At 36.1% G+C, this 18,391-nt stretch overlaps 1 long non-coding RNA gene across 4 annotated transcripts in view; it reads left to right on the top strand.

The window, feature by feature from the left end:
- LOC132343016 (uncharacterized) overlaps positions 1 to 18,391 on the top strand; it is a 372,811-nt gene that overhangs the window by 307,865 nt on the left and 46,555 nt on the right. For all 4 annotated transcript variants that reach the window (XR_009491660.1, XR_009491652.1, XR_009491653.1 and 1 more), the window contains one exon: positions 4,147 to 16,143. This is a non-coding gene — a long non-coding RNA (uncharacterized lncRNA). The remainder of the gene's footprint in view (positions 1 to 4,146; positions 16,144 to 18,391) is intronic.

The following is an 18,391-nucleotide window of genomic DNA, read 5'->3' as shown; positions in this document are numbered from 1 at the left end:
TTATGCACAGTTTTGTCTATGAGAAACACAAGGTGAATGAACATTGAAAACTGCACACTGTAGAATTGAGATGCTTGGAGATAAAATACACGCATACACACATCTCAAATGTTCACCAGCTACCATGTTCCTATCTCATATGTTATGAGCCACACCCTTCTACACCTCACACTACAACTATCTAATTTCTTGTAGCTCTCCTTTCCCCACTTCATAGTAAGACATGAGCTAAACTCTTCTGAGGTCACCAGCATAAGCAATGTTCAGGTCTTTTTCAAGATAAAGTGACATTTACTGAAATATTTCCATATTTTTACCCATTTATCATACGTAAAACTATGTTACCATTTTTATCAGATTCCTTTTTTTTTTAATGAATCACTGACAAAGTTTTTAAGTGTTATACCCCCAAATCATTTCCTGCATAAGTCCTGGTGCTTTTTATTGCATGATTTTTGCATATAACGCTTTACAGCAAAACTGATTATACATATGTCTGCTTACTTTGGTTCAATATCAATAGCAATAATACTTCTAGTGCTAAATCTGCAGGGGGATTTAACACTGGGGGCTGTATGAAAACTTAAGGATGCAGACTATTCAGTATTTCACTCCAGTACAGAAATATTTAGAATTTTTGAAACATTGCACTTATCTCTTATAAAAAGAATTCAGACATGTCTGTAACTATGATAGTATATTTTGCAAGGAGCAATTGTTTCCCAGATACTTAGTCAACTGTCTCATCTGGGAAGGATAAGGTCTTCTTGGACAATCAGCAAGTTCTCAGTTTAACTGGGTCAATTATTGTCACTTTGTATATTTCCTTTTTAGCAATAGGAATAGAGAATGCGGTCCAGTTTCCCAACTCATTCACTTATTCATGATTTTGGCAAATATTTATTGAGTAACTGCTGTGTATCATGAACAGTTCTAGATTTGTTAGACACTGTGGTAAGAGAGACTAAATTCTTGCCCTTGTAGAGCTTTTTATATTAACCATGAAAATTATAAATCTGCAATAACATGAGTTATCAAAGAGAATTAGTGGTAGATTTCTTCTATGTCTTTAGTTTTGCACTGAGTTTGTGGTTGGCAATCCTTCAGGGATAACTTCTAGTTTCAATTGTCCCTGACAAAACTAGATTGAAGTAGTTCTCTTACAAGGGAATGGTAAAGACAAGTGTTCTGCAGAAAAATGTTTTCAAAAAATTGTTTGCTGATGGAATAATCAACAGGTCAACTAGGCGAGGGTGTAGATGTGTGGCCTGGTGCTGTGTACCCTGGGTGTGTGGTAGAAAACTGCAAGAAAGACTTGTTTGCTACTAGTGGTTTCTAAATTGAATTAATTAAACAAACATTTCAACATTCACCAGTAAGAAATGTTAACTATTCACATTAAACTATTAAAAATTTTGATGATGTTTTAGTTCCCAATACAAATTTAGCCAAACTCATTTAGTCTTAGAGAAACAGGGTTAACTTCTTTTATTTCTTCTAAATATAAACTTGCTTTCTTAGCTGAATTATCCAAGATCTTTCCCAGTCCTCCTGGCTCCCTTTTTTCTTCCTGATTTCCTTTTGTTCTGCAGAGTGCTCCATGCCTTGGGTGAGGTTCTGAACTACAATAGAGGAAGAGGGAGCCTCTGTGGTCTGCTTTGAGCACTATGAAAATGTATTGAACAAGTTTTACTTTCTTAGAGTGCTATATAGCTGGATTTTTTTTTAATGTGTCTAAGAAATGGAAACATTTTGTCTCATATAAAAAAGAAATATTTTTATACTGTGCTCCACTCACAGACCACATCAGAGGTATTCTAAGAATAGAATAGATCAAATATATTTTATGGAAATATAATGAGAAAAGGATGTGTTCCCAAAACTCACTCTGAACAAAGGAATGCAGCATAGTCAGAAATACTTTAATGCTCCTAACAATTTTCTCATGTGAAAGGCTGAGGAACAGCCCTGGTTTGAAGAAATCTCCCACTTCTCCCCAGGCTCCCTGAACTTGAGATCAGAACTAGGAAATCTATACATTGTGAAAAAGAAAATGTATGGAAAAAGTGACTTGGGGCATTAACCAAAAAGGCATTTTTTTGAAAGAAGAAAACATCAATATGAAACATTTTGTCATATTTCATTTCATTGATCATATATTTATTTTATGTATTCCAGAATACTGAAGCTTAGAAGTAACTGAATTTCTGGGGATCCATATTAGACTTGTCAGTCTGTGTTTGAGAGAACTTACTGGGAAACCAAATACGTTACAATCATTTGCTTTTATCATCCTGTTCTACCACATATACAAAGAATACTAAGACTGAATACACTGAACATATACCTTCTCTGAAAAACAAAGTACATCAAGGGCTGAATTTATATTCAAATAATAACATTCTTTTCATAATAATAACCCACAGGTGTTTAAGAAACTAAACTTACTGGTTTTATTAAAGTCACCTGATCAGCAGTTATATTTTCCTAATCATACTACGTAATGCATTTTAAGAATATGTTAGTTTGCTTTTTAAATTTTTCTAACTGTTACACTAATGCATAAGTATGATTTTCTTGCTTTCTCAAGATTCTGTGTTCCAGTTTATATATTCATATTGATTCTTCTGCTGGAATCAGTGTTACCACCAAATGCCGTATTGTCTTGCTGAGTTTATTTTGCTTCATAATTTTTCACTTCTAAGATATTCTAAATTGGGCAATAATACTCAGCCCCTTTTCACCCCTACCTTGTGTTTTCTCAAAAAATATATGCATTCTCAATGGATTAGTGTTTATTTACCATACATGCTGTAGTACAGTCTGAAGGGACTACATAGTCCCATGAAAGAGAAGTCATCATAATATTTATGCATTAAACACACATATTCATGTACATATATCTATTTTTTTAAAACCAAAATGCATATGCTATCATGGCCCCCAAGGTAGCAATAACATATGCAGAGAAAATTTATGCAGTTCCAGGCTGTGAACAGGATTTCTAAGAGCTACTTCCAGAAAACATTACCCCCCTCCTTGTTCTTCAATCTGTCCACTTACTTCACTCTGAAGACCTCCATTCGCTTCCTAAATTGACTAGTGAGCTGGAGGAGTTAGCCTAATCATTTAGGTTTGCTATTTGGTGATGTCTGAGGAGTAATGGAAATATTTTTAGGAAGGGGTGGTGTGTGTGTGTGTTTCTTTGTATATTGTTTCCCTCATAAAGGATTTGCAGGATGGATGCACTGCTTAAATAAACAGAGTCATTTTATTTTTTAAAAGCATCAATAGAATAGTGTACAGAAATATAATTTTTGTCAACTTAAGTTCCTCTAGGTATTTTCAAATTAAAAAAAAAAACCCAAGTTCTGTAGCACTTAAAAATAATTTAACACATTTTTTTAAAAGATACATTTTTTAGATCTCATTTTTTTAAAATCCCCTGAATGAGGAAGGAATATATGCCCTGGAAATCTAACTATTTTCTTATATAACAGGAAATGCTATAGGATGATAAAAATGAAGAGAAGTAAATTGTGTTGTTTTGAAAGATATACATTCACAATGTTTGTAATAGAATGTTTGAAGTATTACATTATATATTAATGATTCTTTACAGTATTGAATATTTATATATTTATATTTTATGGGTACATATATACTTTATATATGCTTATGTGTTATAAGCCTATGATATATATTTTAATATTATATTTTAAAACATCATTATATATTATTTAAATCATGAGAGCTGCACTAAACTTATTTAATCTGGGGGCTTTCCCCTAAGTTCTGGTGAACTATGAGAGACCATCTGCATTAGAATGTGACAAAATGAAAATGGAAATAGGATTTATGAGATCTTGAACTCTCCTATCACTTCTGTATCTTCTGCCTCAATTTTTCCATCAATAGAATGGACATGAATTAAAACATATACATTCACAATACATTTTGAGTTATGAACTAAAAAAATAATTTGTCCATGATAAAATAGTCCATTCTATTTTTTATGATTCTTAGTAATAACATTAAAACAGAGTTAAATTTTGTCAATTTCTACAATTTGGTTCATTTTAACATACAGATTTCTGTCCAGTCTCATTTGGCTCCTTGTGTTAAAGTAAATACCATGTCCTTCAGGTCCTTCCATGATCTGGCTTCCTGCTACTTCTCAGGCAGCCTTTCCTGTACTCTTGACTGACTCCCTCTGTCTCAGCCACACTGATGTTGGTATTGCCCCTCCAACAAGCCAGGTAATCTTCATCTTAAGGTAAGGCATTCACTCGAGTGTTTTATCTGCCTCAAATATTTTCCCCCAGGTATTCATTTGGTTGGTTCCCTTATTTCCTTCCATTCTTTGGTCAAATATCATTTCTCAACAAGGCCAACTCTCATCACAGTATTAATGTTCCTATTACTCATTTTCTTTCCACCATAGCAGTCCAGATCCCCTTTAATCATTTAATGTTTTCCCTCAGAGTGCTTATCACCTTCTAATTTACTAAGACCATGGTATCCAGTCCCATCACTTCATGGCAAATAGATGGGGAAACAATGGAAACAGTGACAGACTTTATTTTGGGGGGCTCCAAAATCACTGCAGATGGTGACTGCAGCCATGAAATTAAAAGACTTTTGCTCCTTGGAAGAAAAGCTATGACCAACCCAGACAGCATATTAAAAAGCAGAGACATTACTTTGCTGACAAAGTCCCTCTAGTCAAAGCTATGGTTTTTCCAGTAGTCATGTATGGATGTGATAATTGGACTATAAAGAAAGCTGAGTGCTGAAGAATTGATGCTTTTGAATTGTGGTGTTGGAGAAACCTCTTGAGAGTCCCTTGGACTGCAAGGAGATCAAACCAGTCAATCTTAAAGGAAATCAGTCCTGAATATTCATTGGAAGGACTGATGCTGAAGCTGAAACGCCGATACTTTGGCCACCTGATGTGAAGAACTAACTCATTTGAAAAGACCCTGATGCTGGGAAAGATTGAGGGTAGGAAGAAAAGGGGACCACAGAGGATGAGATGGTTGGATGACATCATCTACTCGATGGACATGAGTTTGAGTAAACTATAGGAATTGGTGATTGGACAGGGAAGCCTGGTGTGCTGCAGTCCATGGGGTCAAAAAGAGTCAGACACAACTGAGTGACTGAACTGAACTGAACTGAACTGAATATACTAGATAACTTACGTCTTTATTATATTTATGTATTTATTATCTCTTATTCCTTAAAGAATGTAAGATACATGAGGCAGGGATCATTGTCTACTTTGCTTGCTGATGCACTCAACTGCCCGGATATTCATGTGCTGTGTGTGCGTTAGTTGCCCGGTCGTGTCTGACTGTTTGTGACCCCATAGACTGTAGCCTGCCAGGCTCCTCTTTCATGGAATTCTCCAGGCAGGAGTATTGGAGTGGGTTGCTGTTCTCTTCTCCAGGGGATCTTCCTGATCCAGGAATTGAACCAGGGTCTCCTGCATTGGCAGGCGGATTCTTTACCATCTGAGCCACCAGGGAAGCCCCTATCGATTCATTGAATGAATTAAATGAGTGAATGAATGAATAAACAAATGCAAAATGTCTCTTTTCAGACATTGAAATGGCTTCCCAGCTCTCATCATGGCAATTTCTTTTCTCTGAATATGCTCCAATTTATTTGCATTCCTATAAAAATAGTATGCTATAGTTTTCTTGATACAGTCTAATCAGTTTGAAGTATAAAAAGAAAATCTCTTCTATCATTTTGGGGACTATCTTCCTAGTGATTCTATTTTGAGGGAAACATGTCATACTGTTGATTCATAGGGAAATTATAATTAAGTAAGATACTGAAATATACTTTTGTATCATCTGCCCTTAAGTTTCATGCACCTCATTCCATACTTTTGTGGTTGATTTTATGGATATAAATGTTAGAATTTTCATTTATTCACTTTATATTAGATTTTGTGATAGTAGATACTATTATTACAGGTTATGAAATGTTCACCTCATTCATTCACTGTTGGTGTTGTTCAGTCACTCAGTATTATCCAACTCCTAATGATTCCATGGACTGCAGTATGCCAAAGTATTGGAGTTTCAGCTTCAGCATCAGTCCTTCCAATGAATATTCAGGCTTGATTTCCTTTAGGATCACCTGGTTTGATCTCCTTGCTGTCCAAGGGATTCTCAAGAGTCTTATTCAACATCAGTTCAAAAGTATCAATTCTTCAGTGCTCAACCTTCTTTATGGTCCAACTCTCACATCCATACAGGACTATTGGAAAAACCACAGCTTTGACTAGACAGACCTTTGTTGGCAAAGCAATGTTTCTGCTTTTTAAAAATGCTGTCTAGGTTTGTCATAGCTTTTCCTCCAAGGAGCATACGTCTTTTAATTTCATGGCTGAAGTCACCATCTGCAGTGATTTTGGAGCCCAAAAATATAAAATCTGTCACTTTTTCCATTGTTTCCCCATCTACATGTATAGAGTCATCTCTTGTGTTGTTGGAAGAAGATGTTTTCTATGATCAGTGTGTTCTCTTGGCAAAATTCTGTTAGCCTTGAACCTGCTTCATTTTGTACTCCAAGGCTAAACTTACCTGTTACTCCAGATATCTCTTAACTTCCTACTTTTGCGTTCCAGTCCCCTATGATGAAAAGGACATCTTTTTGGTGTTAGTTCGAAAGGGCTTGTTGGTCTCATAAAACCATTCAACTTCAGCTTCTTCAGTATTAATGGCTGGGGCATAGACTTGGATTACTGTGATATTGAATGGTTTGCCTTGGAAATGAACAGAGATCATTCTGTCATTTTTTGGTTTGCACCCAAGTACTGCATTTCAGACTCTTTTGTTGACTATGAGGGCCACTCTATTTCTTTTAAGGGATTCTTGCCCGCAGTAGTAGATATAATGGTCATCTGAATTAAATTTGCCCATTTTGGCCCATTTTAGTTCACTTATTCCTAAAATGTCAATGTTTACTCTTGCTATCTCCTCTTTGACCACTTCCAATTTACCTTGATTCATGAACCTAACATTCCAGGTTCCTATGTGATATTGTTTACAGCATCGGACTTTACTTTCACCACCAGACATATCTACAATTGTGTGTTGTTTCTGCTTTGGCTCAACTTCTTCATTCCTTCTGAAGCTATTTCTCTGCTCTTCTCCAATAGCATATTGGGCACCTACCTACCTGGGCAGTTCATCTTTCATTGTCATATCTTTTTGCCTTTTCATACAGTTCATGGGGTTCTCGAGGCAAGAATGCTGAAGTTGTTTGCTGTTCCCTTCTCCTGTGAGTTATCATTACATTAAAAAAAGTAAGAAAACTGGGCTATTAGCAGCTTTCTTGGAATTTACAATCTTGGGGGAGGGGCAGGCATTAGAATGGATACATGTATATATCTGACTGAGTCACTTTTCTGGGCACCTGAAGGTATCACAACATTGTTAATCAGCTATACTCCCATGTAAAATAGAAAGTTAAAAAAATTACTACTCATGCAGTAAATCCTTATTACAGCCTGTGATGTCTCAGCTTTTATGTACTATTAAATATTATTGACATTCCATGTTATACTCAGTCTTATATGTTGTTATGTAATATTCTGCTATTATTCTATTCTTTTCTAATATGTGAGACATAAAATCACAATGCAAAGTAGAAATTGTAACAGGAGGTTCTTCCACCATGAATACATGAAATAGGGGGTTGACTGTAGAAGTGACAGTTGAGTTGAGATCTGAAATGAGTTAAGTATGAAAGGAGAAGGAAGACGTTTTCTTGCAGAGGTGATAAAGTCGAGAATGTTTTTGGAGCATAAAGCAGCATGATGTATATAAAGGTCTGAACGAAGTCCAAAGTACTTAAAGTCAGAGCTGTGCAGGGGAGTAGAGTGAGATGGGGTGCAGATGGGACCTGATCCTGCAGGGTCACAAAAGCTGGTCTAAAGAGTCTGTTATCTTAGATGGTCTTACCTGTCTGACATTTAGAGATTCTCAGAAGCAACAATTTTGTCCACTCTGTGAAAGTGGTGTGGTTGTGTTTAAACTTCCTTATAGAATGTGGATATTCCTTATAAGATTCATTTCAGTTAAGACACAATCACAGCTTTCAAGTACATGGATCGAAGGGAAAAAGAAGATGGAGGCTGGGAAAAGTCTGATAGTAAACAGGTCTCCTTTATCACCTCTGAGGATAGCACAGTGGGGAGTAACTGTAAAATGCAGCAGAAAGTCAAATAGAGCCTAGAAGAAGCACATACTTTTTTATTTTGTTTTTGCTTTTTTTTTGGTCTTGGTTTGTATTTACAGGGTCAAAGAGAAGAACTGTTATAAACCTCCTTCCATTTAAAATCAGACATTCCCTTGCAAATTTAGAGTTTAAGTATTTGTTGTCATTCTTGTTTAAATTTTCTCGTCCTGAATGTTAAGGGCAAATATAATTGACAAATATAATTATATATTAATTTCATTCAACCTGAGTGTACAATTTCAGTATCCTCGAGTATAAGTCTGGTAATAATTTTCCTTTTTCAGTACACCACTCCACACATGCTTATTAGCAGGAAGTCTACTGTATGGAGAGGTCTCCTCCTACCTCCTGAATTGTGCAAGAACCTGAGTCTTGGCTGATGTAAAAATGACATGGTTTGGATATCTTGCTTCCCAAGATTTGTTACTGAGAAAACTTCAAAGTCTGAGGCTTCTACCTCAGCTCACAGAGGTGCCACATTCTAAGGTTCCAGAGCTATAGTTGTCTTACTTCACATGCCTATATATACTCAGAGATTGTTTCCCAAGGTAAAGCTTCATAGTTTAGGGGCCAGAACATGATGAACTTTTACTCTTCTCCCTACACTATTAGAATCAGTCCTTCCTGAACTCTCTGAGGCTATCGCATAGAGGTAGAACCATCAACTCACATTTCTACTTGTTCCTGGAGACATCTCCTTTGTAGTTATTGACAACAGTTTCTACCCATGGTCTTTGTTCCCAGCCACCTTGTTCTCTGCTGCCAAATTACCTCAACTCTGAGTCCTCAGTAATGGGTCAGCATCCCCGAGTTCTTTTTACCATTCATCACACTCATACTAGGAGTCTGCTGTCTCTAAGCCAAATAAACCAAATGTTTTCTTAAATCTATCTTTTGTGCTAAGTCACTTCAGTTGTGTCCGACTCTGTATGACCTTGTGGACTGTAGCCCACTGGGCTCCTCTGTCCATGGGATTTTCCAAGCGAGAATACTGGAGTGGGTTGCCATGCCCTTCTCCAGGGGATCTTCCTGACTCAGGGATCGAACCCACGTCTCTTATGTCTTCTGCATTGGCAGGCATGTTCTTTACCACTAGCACCACCTGGGAAGCCCCATAACCAGTCCTATATATTTTCAAAATGAGTAGAAGCCCCTAAAATGACTTTGAAGAGCTTAATATCTTCTTTATTTTGATCCATATGTTTAGGTCCAGCCTGGTAACTGGGAATGAAGATTCAGGTTTGTCATTCTTATTTCACCAACTAAAAGGGAACAATTGCAATTAGAGATCAAAATTCAAGACAGCCAAGATTTTTATGTTTGATACACTATTCTATCTCCCGAACCTGGAACAAAATCTGATATAAAGCAGGTATACTTTTATTTGTGGAGTTAATAACAGAAAGGGTGATCATTCTGGATAAATAGATTAGTTTACAACAGAATTGTAGTCAGAAAGTACCTTACTAAGAATACGGTTGTGATTGGCTCAAAGATTACATTTAAAGCTATTTGATGTAGTTTTGGAAGAAGAAATAAATAGAGAAGGTATGATGATGAGAGGGTTTCCATGGTGGCTCAGACAGTGAAGAATCTGCCTGCAACGCAGGATCAAACCCAGGGTTGGGAATATCTGCTGGAGAAGGGAATGGCAACTCACTCCAGTATTCTTGCCTGAAGAATTCCATGGACAGAGGAGTCTGGTAGGCTGTAGTCCATGGGGTTTAAGAGTCTGACAAGACTGAGAGACTAACACACACACACACACACACACACACACACACACACAATGATGAAAGTGGGGATAAGAGCCTGAAATAAAACTAGACTGTTTCTCAGAAGTATATTAAAGTAAAAGTTTAACTTACAAAATATCTAATTCTCTTTCAAATAAATGATGCAAAGAGTTCCCATGTTAACATAAAGTAAGCCCATAAAATATTCTTAAAATATCCTAATCTCCATATACATATATATGTATATATATAATGAGTATGTCTTTCACATTAAGCTATGTATTTTTAAAGTAAATTAGATTACAATAAAGGAATAAAAGCACAATTTTATAGAATAACAGATAAACACCACTGAATTGCTGTTTCTATAAAAAACAAAGCAATGGAATATTCAGGATAACACTCTATATATTGCATAGATTTCATATATTTGATTTTATTACACAGAGTATAATGCTTAATTAGGTTATACTAATAATGCCTCCAAAGAAGGCATTCTGGCCTAATGGGTACACAAAAATGTGAAACGTCATGTATGAAACGAGATGCCAGTCCAGGTTCAGTGCACGATGCTGGATGCTTGGGGCTGGTGCACTGGGACGACCCAGAGGGATGGTGTGGGGAGGGAGGAGGGAGGAGGGTTCAGGATGGGGAACACATGTATACTAATTAAATAATTTTCTATTAAAGAAAAAAAAAATCCCTACCTCATCATGTACTTAATGATATGCCAAACCAACATATTGGGAACCTAACATAAGCCAATAGGCTTTTTATTTAAAAGATTGTATCCTTCAATGTTAAGTACTTTTGTTTTCTTCAGATGAAAGCCATATTTACTTATGGAACAAAGTAGAAGGCACAAGAATGTGAATTTTCTCATGTCTGTCACAGAAATTTAAATTTCATCATGCAATTAAAGTTGGTTCAGATTGAACAAGAGGGCATTGTTTGTTTTTAAATTCAAAATACAAAGATATCTCTTTATCTCAGATCATTGGCTTTTCTTTTAATTCTGAAGTAATATTTAATGTTCGCCTTAACTTTGAATTTCTTATTTGTCCTCATAGAAATATGGTCTATATTTAATTTAATTATCATTTTGCCAACATAGGACTGTATAGTCAAAGCGATGATTTTTCCAGTAGTCATGTACGGATGTGAGAATTGGACCTTACAGAAGGCTGAGCACTGAACAGTCGATGCTTTCCAACCGTGGTGCTGGAGAAGACTCTTGAGAGTCTCTTGGGCAGCAAGGAGATCAAACCAGTCAATCCTACAGGAAATTAACCCTGAATATTCACTGGATGGAGTGATGCTGAGGCTAAAGCTCCAATACTTTGGCCACGATGCAAAAAGCCAACTCACTGGAAAAGACCCTGGTGGTGGGAAAGATTGAGGGCAGGATGAGAAGGAGGCGACAGAAGATGAGATTGTTGGATGGCATAATCAACTCAATGGACATGAATTTGGGTGAACTCAGGGAGATAGTGAAGGACAGGAAAGCCTGGCATCCTGCAGTCCATTGAATCACAAAGAGTCAGACATGACTGGGTGATTGAACAATAACAATAATTTGTAAGTCTGTCCAGAGAGAAATTCTTGATTTAATTCCCAATTAAACTTTCTAATTTTCCCTTGTTTGAACAATATCGACTCTAACGTCACTGCTGCATAATTCTTAGAGATTTCCTCTCAACTAGATAATTCCCAAGAATAAACTGTGATATATTTTAGTAAGAGAAGAAACACAATTGTGATGTTTGTCTTGAGAGCTTCATAATGTAGAAACACTACAATTGACTGGCTCGCAATTTAGGACTACTTCAAAATGAAATTCTGAGCATCATAGTCATTTAGCCCAGAACAGCAGAGGAAATTAAAAATTATGTTACACTATATACAGTACTTTCTTGTGGGCATTTGGGGAAAAAAAGTATTCTAAATCTAGTGAGATATTTATTAAAAGGCTACCATACAGCCAAGAAAATAAGGTAGATTTTATTTAAAGATCTGGAGAGTGTTTTTTAGGAGTAGTCATGAATACTTTTTGGATTGCACGTACATGGTTCACCAAACTAACCAGTCTACTTGGCTTACTTATTGCTACTCAGCACATTGTCAATTTGGAGTTCCTTTTCTCTAAAGATGGTCAGACCCATTACACTTGATTGAAAATACTTGCTGAACTTGGAATGTGAGACAATCAACATGTTTGTCTCACATATCTTTCTATTTTTTATTTTGGAAAATGAAATTTGAAACTCAAATCTGAACCATTTTGGATTATCTTTTAAAGAATATTTGCTTAATCTGCCCAAATAATTTGTGAGCATTGTGGTGGTGGTGGGGTTTTATACATTGTACACCTTTGGATCCCTTGATAGCAGTAAATACTTTTGTTGAGAAATAAAAGTAGATTTATTAAAGTAGACGTAAGCAGACTTAACCTCTGATCTTTTTCTTCCTAGCTGTGGGACTATGGACAAGTTACTCAATCTCTCTAAGCCTCTAAGCCTGTAAAATGGGAATGCTCATAATATTGGGCTATAGGTAGGATTAAGTGAGATTATAAACTGGAAACAGTGCCTGGAATTTTGTCAGTAGGAGATATTGGTAAAAATCACAGGTATTGTTATCACTACTATTGTTTCCATTAATACTATACAATATATTTTATTGCTGATTCTCCATGAATGTGTTGTTAAATTATAATGCTGCTGCTGCTGCTAAGCCACTTCAGTCATGTCTAAATCTGTGACCTCATGGACTGTCCATGGGATTCTCCAGGCAAGAATACTGGAATGGGTTGCCATTTCCTTCTCCATGGGATCTTCCCAACCCAGGAATCGAACCCAGGTCTCCCACATTGCAGGCAGACTCTTTACTGTCTGAGCCACCAGGGAAGCTAAATCATATTGATACTTAGGCAAATGCAGGGTTTGGTGCATAAAGTAAGAAAAGGATGAGATCATGGTCATCATTCACTAATTTATTATGTCCCCATATCCTGGAAACACAGGAAATTTACAGAAATATTACATAAATGTAATCCAGATATGGTTGACCCATTCAGCTCTTGTGCAGTGTCCATTTTGAAGGAGACCTCAGTCCTTGACTAATTTCTCTCAAACTAGTTTGAACTTTACAGAGCTTTGGAGGCAACACAGCATTTTATGGAAAATTTCATATATGGGGGGAGGCATGTTTGTTGACAATTTATATTGACATCACTAAGCAACAGGTGAAAAAATGCCCTTCAGACATCTTTGTTCTTCCCAGAAACAGCTTCCTCATCTCCTCTCAGTTTGGAACCCTCTTTTCCTCAAATCTACTCTCTTGCCATAAGAAATTCAGCTCTTTTTAAAGTGCATACGCCCATCCCAGTGCACCAGCCCTGAGCATCCTGTATCCTGCATCAAACCTGGAATGGCGGTTCATTTCATATATGATATTATACATGTTTCGATGCCATTCTCCCAAACCATCCCATGCTCGCCCTCTCCCACAGAGTCCAAAGGACTGTTCTATACATCTGTGTCTCTTTTGCTGTCTCGCATACAGGGTTATTGTTACCGTCTTTCTAAATTCCATATATATGCGTTAGTATACTGTATTGGTGAGAGAATTGGGAGGGGGGTTCAGGATGGAGAACATGTGTACACCTGTGCCGGATTCATGTTGATGTATGGCAAAACCAATACAATATTGTAAAGTAATTAGCCTCCAATTAAAATAAATAAATTTATATTTTAAAAAAGTGCATACGCCCAAATCATTCACAAAGTCTGCAATTAACTGATTTAACTCTCTTTAGAAAATGTTTATAGATCAACTGTGGTTTTCCAAATACAGATGTGTGGGTCTCACACCTCTCTTACAGGTGCTACGTAAGAGAGAGGGCAACCAAGTATTCCTTCCACAAAGACTAGATCTTCTTGGGAGGATATTCTGATATTAAGAAAGTTGAAATTCCCTACTTGTCATGACTTACAGAGAGTATTGTCTGAAAATATTTATGTAATATGTATCAAGAATTTATTCTTTACAAACCACTGGATAGGTAAAGCGAGATGGCTAAACGTGTCTGTCCTCTTGTCTGAGGAGAGACAGACACATAATTAAAAAATACCAAGAAGGGCTGATTTCAGCAAATAGTTTTAGGCTTGGATATGGATACAAGAGAAAGAAATTAATCTTACAGGATGATTCTAGGAAATCATAGTTTTGTTTGAAAGTTTCTCTATCCTAAAGGACTGGTTTGAATTTTGATTTGTGAATGTTGGAGTCAAAATGTATTACATAGAGACAGTTACTTATGCAAAGGCAGAGATAATTATTCAAAGAAGGTCATTTCAGAGAAACTGCAGGGACTTTATGGAATGGAGAAACAGGAGACACAAAGAAGATCTGGAGAAGCCTTGGGATAAAATCATGGAAGCTTAGGGGAGCTGAGTCATGAAAAGAAACTGCTGTTTTTGTATCACTTTATGACAAGTGGGTTAGAGAAAAATCTGCAGCCAACAATTCAGGTTAGTAATTAAATAAAAGCTAATTTTTTCTGAATTGTTATTCTGTTTTTGAGCTATGCCTATGATTTGGTTTAATCCTCACAACACTGTATAATTTCCATCTTACTGAACCTGAGACATAGAAAGGAAATTTTTTCACTAGCACACAGTAAATGCCCAAACTGTGGTTCAAACTTAGGATTTCCTGATTCAAAATTTTTGGTTTATATTTTTCCCTTATCAGAAAGGAATTGCAATTCATCATACAGAAGTAATGTGATTCTTCACATGAACAACTAGAAGTGAAAAGAGAGGAGATTGATTTTAAAAATAGCATAAAGGGAGATACTGTAGATTTGTAACATTGACTAAATGAGAAGAATGAGAGAAAGCAAGAGACTTGTGGGCAAGAAGAGAGAAGAAGGGCACCATTGCCACATGTGCCCAAGTCAGGAGGAATGCCTTGGCCAGGAATCTGAATCTGGAATTCATTCTTAGAAGGGGATGATTGGAATGGTTTGAGGGCATAATGTGTTGCTGAGGGTGAGACTATTAATACATATGAAGGATGCATGGAAGAGGGACATAAAAGAAGGAAAATGAAGCAATGTCTTCTAGAGCCAGAAGAGAAATCAGTTAGGACAGGGCAAGAGATGGAAGCACATCAATAAAGAAATGATGGGTTGTTAATAAGCATGGAAAATATAGAAAATGCTGCAAAGTGGCCAAGTGCTTCTGAACTGGGCAACCTAGGGGAAATCAAGTCATATCTTGAAGCTGAAATTTCCCCAAGTAGCTGTTAAAAAATCTTGTTAAAGAAAAGATGGTTGTGAGGATAAATGTGCCAACAGACACACGCAAAATGCTCAGTGCAGTGCCAGACACAAAGTTCGTGATCGGTGAACTCAGCTATCAGTATCACCGTCATCAACATGTTAATAAAAGTTAAAAGAGGCGCTTAGATTTGATGACTCATAGGTTTTTGGTGATAGTTTAAGTAAATGGTTTCCATACTTTGTGGGGCAGAAACAGATTACAAGAGTTTGAGAAGAGTAGAAGTAGAGAAAGAAACCCTAAATTATTTTTTAAAAGCTTGGCAGCAAATGTGAGGGTAGAAGGCAATGACTCAGTGGGGGTTTATGTTGAGGATGTGTTTTTCTAGGATTTGAGTATGCTTTTACTCTGAGAGGAAGGAGGCAGTGGAAAGGGAGGCGATGAGAATAACTGAGAAGAATAAGCTTTCAAATAGAAATGCAGGAAGTGGTCCATTTGAAGGGATGTCAACTTTAGCAACCTCATAACAGAATTATTTGACAATGCATGTTTTACATGCACAGGTGGGATGAGTTTCAGAGTATTATGATGGAGTGTAGCCTCATTCAGTGATTCATTTGTACAACTCAGTTTCCTATGTGGAAATCACTTGGGAGTAAATTTCATAACTAAAGCAGTGACTGAGGGTTTTTTTTTTTTTTTAGTTCTTTAAATATCAGTGATGCTGAGAAGAGGTCTCAACATATTAAAGATAGACTCCTGATGGATCTTGCAAGAACATCACTGATTTGACTGTTGAGAGAGAGATTAAGAGAGAGAGAGAGAAATATCTCATTTCTTCCCTTGTGCCAAAGGACATGAGAGTGAGTAAATCTTCACAGGGTATGAGATTGCAATAAAGATATGTGCAAATTTAGATGGAAATTAGGAATGTTCCCAGGGCTCCTGGAAAATTGCCAGCATAGTGCTCAAGACATTGCCTTTATAGACTATGTATATATTTATTTCTTTGTAAATCCAGTCTATAGAGTTTTCTGTTTATGATTGTTCCCAAGGACATTCTTTCTCCAAGCATTTCTCTAAGCAGATACTCACTCAAAGCCAGTTTTCAAACCATATCAAATATAATCAGTGTTTTCTGTGAATTTCTCTCTCACTGATATTACTGTTTTGTTTATTACAATTTCTGTTGTGCAATAATCATAGTAAAGACTAATCAAAGATGCATAGGCATATGTATGTGTAGGGGGTTAATTCCAAATATGGGAAATTAACAATATTAATTACTATTTCTCCTGTCCATCAAACATACTTTAAATTTACTCTCAAAACATTTTCTGCTTTATGTTACAGTTTAATTCCTCAATGTTCTTTACATCCTAAGTATTTATAGCTTAAGTAGTTTCTGTAAAGCACATTATGATAGTATAAATTGAAATGCAGGCTATTAATTACTGAAAAGATCAATGCTATAACTTTCAAAATACTTAATCATATCAATCTATTTTTCTTATGTTTTCATTTTACAAATTTCAAAATCATATGCTGAAGTTAAGAATCTTATACAGTTCTGAATTAAAGAGGTTACAATGAATTATAGTTTTCCTGAAAGACACAAATATGCTTAAATCAGTGACTTGTGATTTTTTTTGGTAATTTTCTATCTTTATGCATTATTCTAAGTTTCTTTAAAGTAATGCAAGTTCTGAATATAAAGACTTATTATCTGGAAAAAAATAAGTCATTTTGAGACTCAATCATCATAAAACTTAAGAATAGTTTTGGATATATTTAAACTCTTACGAATTTACTAAATACATGAAGTAAATAATTGGGCCAACTTAATATATGTTTTTTGTCTTTGTAATTCTACCATATTCCTCAGAATGAAATAACTTTGGGTGCAACAGTTATTTTTAATTTATACTTTATGTCAATTTTATTAAATATTTATATTTCATGCTGAGTCATTTCAGTCGTGTCTGACTCTGCGACCCCGTGGAACATAGTCCTCCAGGCTCCTCTGTGCATGGGATTCTTCAGGTAAAATACTAGAGTGGGTTGCCTTCCCTGCCTCCAGGGGATCTTCCCAACCCAGGTTTCAAACCTGCATCTCTCATGTCTTTATGTTTCCTGCATTGGCAGGGGGTTCTTTACCACTAGTGCCAGCTGGGAAGCTACCCAATTAATATTATAAGTTTTTCATAAAATAAATTGGGTGCTCTCCATATGGATTTTATATTCCTAATTTCTGAACTGATGGCATATTTTAGAGAATAAAGAAAGCATGCCAGTTGGAGAATTGGTAAAAAGGTTATTTTTAAACCAGAGAATCAACCCTGGGCTGGAAGTCCACTGGTTCTTTTGGTTCCCATAATCAGCCAAGGACTTCAGGCAAGAGTGGGAACTTATTCCTAAATGGGCAGAGGAACATCTGTCTTGGATCCTCTACTCAGAGGTTTTCGCTCAGAATCCAGCAAGAGTTTGTAAAAGTATTTTGAGTAACGTTAAGAACATGCATTTTTAACTCAAATTAATAACATTTTATTATATCTTTCTAACTTCTCTCTTGAAATAATGTTTTTACTCTCGATTTTCTAGAATGTTTTAAAGTAAAGGTTAGGTACTCATACTGATTCTATTTTCTGAGACATTGGAGATATTTTGTCCCTTCAAGATTTTGGTTTAATGATTATATAAATTGAAATGGTAATAAACTGTACTTATATTTAGTTTACTGGTGCTATTAGTTTAGCCCAAGCAATTAGTCATCCATCTTATGTAGTTTCAATGCAAGAAATTCAATGAGAAGTTTAAAAACAGACTTTTTGAATGGATGTGTTAGAACCTATTCTCAGTTCCCATTTTTAGGTCAAGGTGCTTCACTGAGATGATGTCTGGTGGTAAAGTTATGTTGTTTAGTGATTTGGAAGGTGACTTGGCAATAAATTTGGGTCAGGTATAAGCCTAAAACAGAAAAATAAGGATCACTGGGCAACAACAGCATAACAAACCAGAAGACTAGATATCAACAAAGTACTTGGAGCAGCATGTTGGCAGTTGCATGGTGCACTTCTGCTATGATGGCCTTCTTTCTTCCATTTCTCAGTT

Source organism: Bos taurus, chromosome 2 (genome assembly GCF_002263795.3).
Source record: "Bos taurus isolate L1 Dominette 01449 registration number 42190680 breed Hereford chromosome 2, ARS-UCD2.0, whole genome shotgun sequence".
In the NCBI taxonomy this organism is placed as follows: Eukaryota; Metazoa; Chordata; class Mammalia; order Artiodactyla; family Bovidae; genus Bos; species Bos taurus.
The sequence above is the reverse complement of the archived record's forward strand: the minus strand, read 5'-3'. Positions and strand labels throughout refer to the sequence as shown.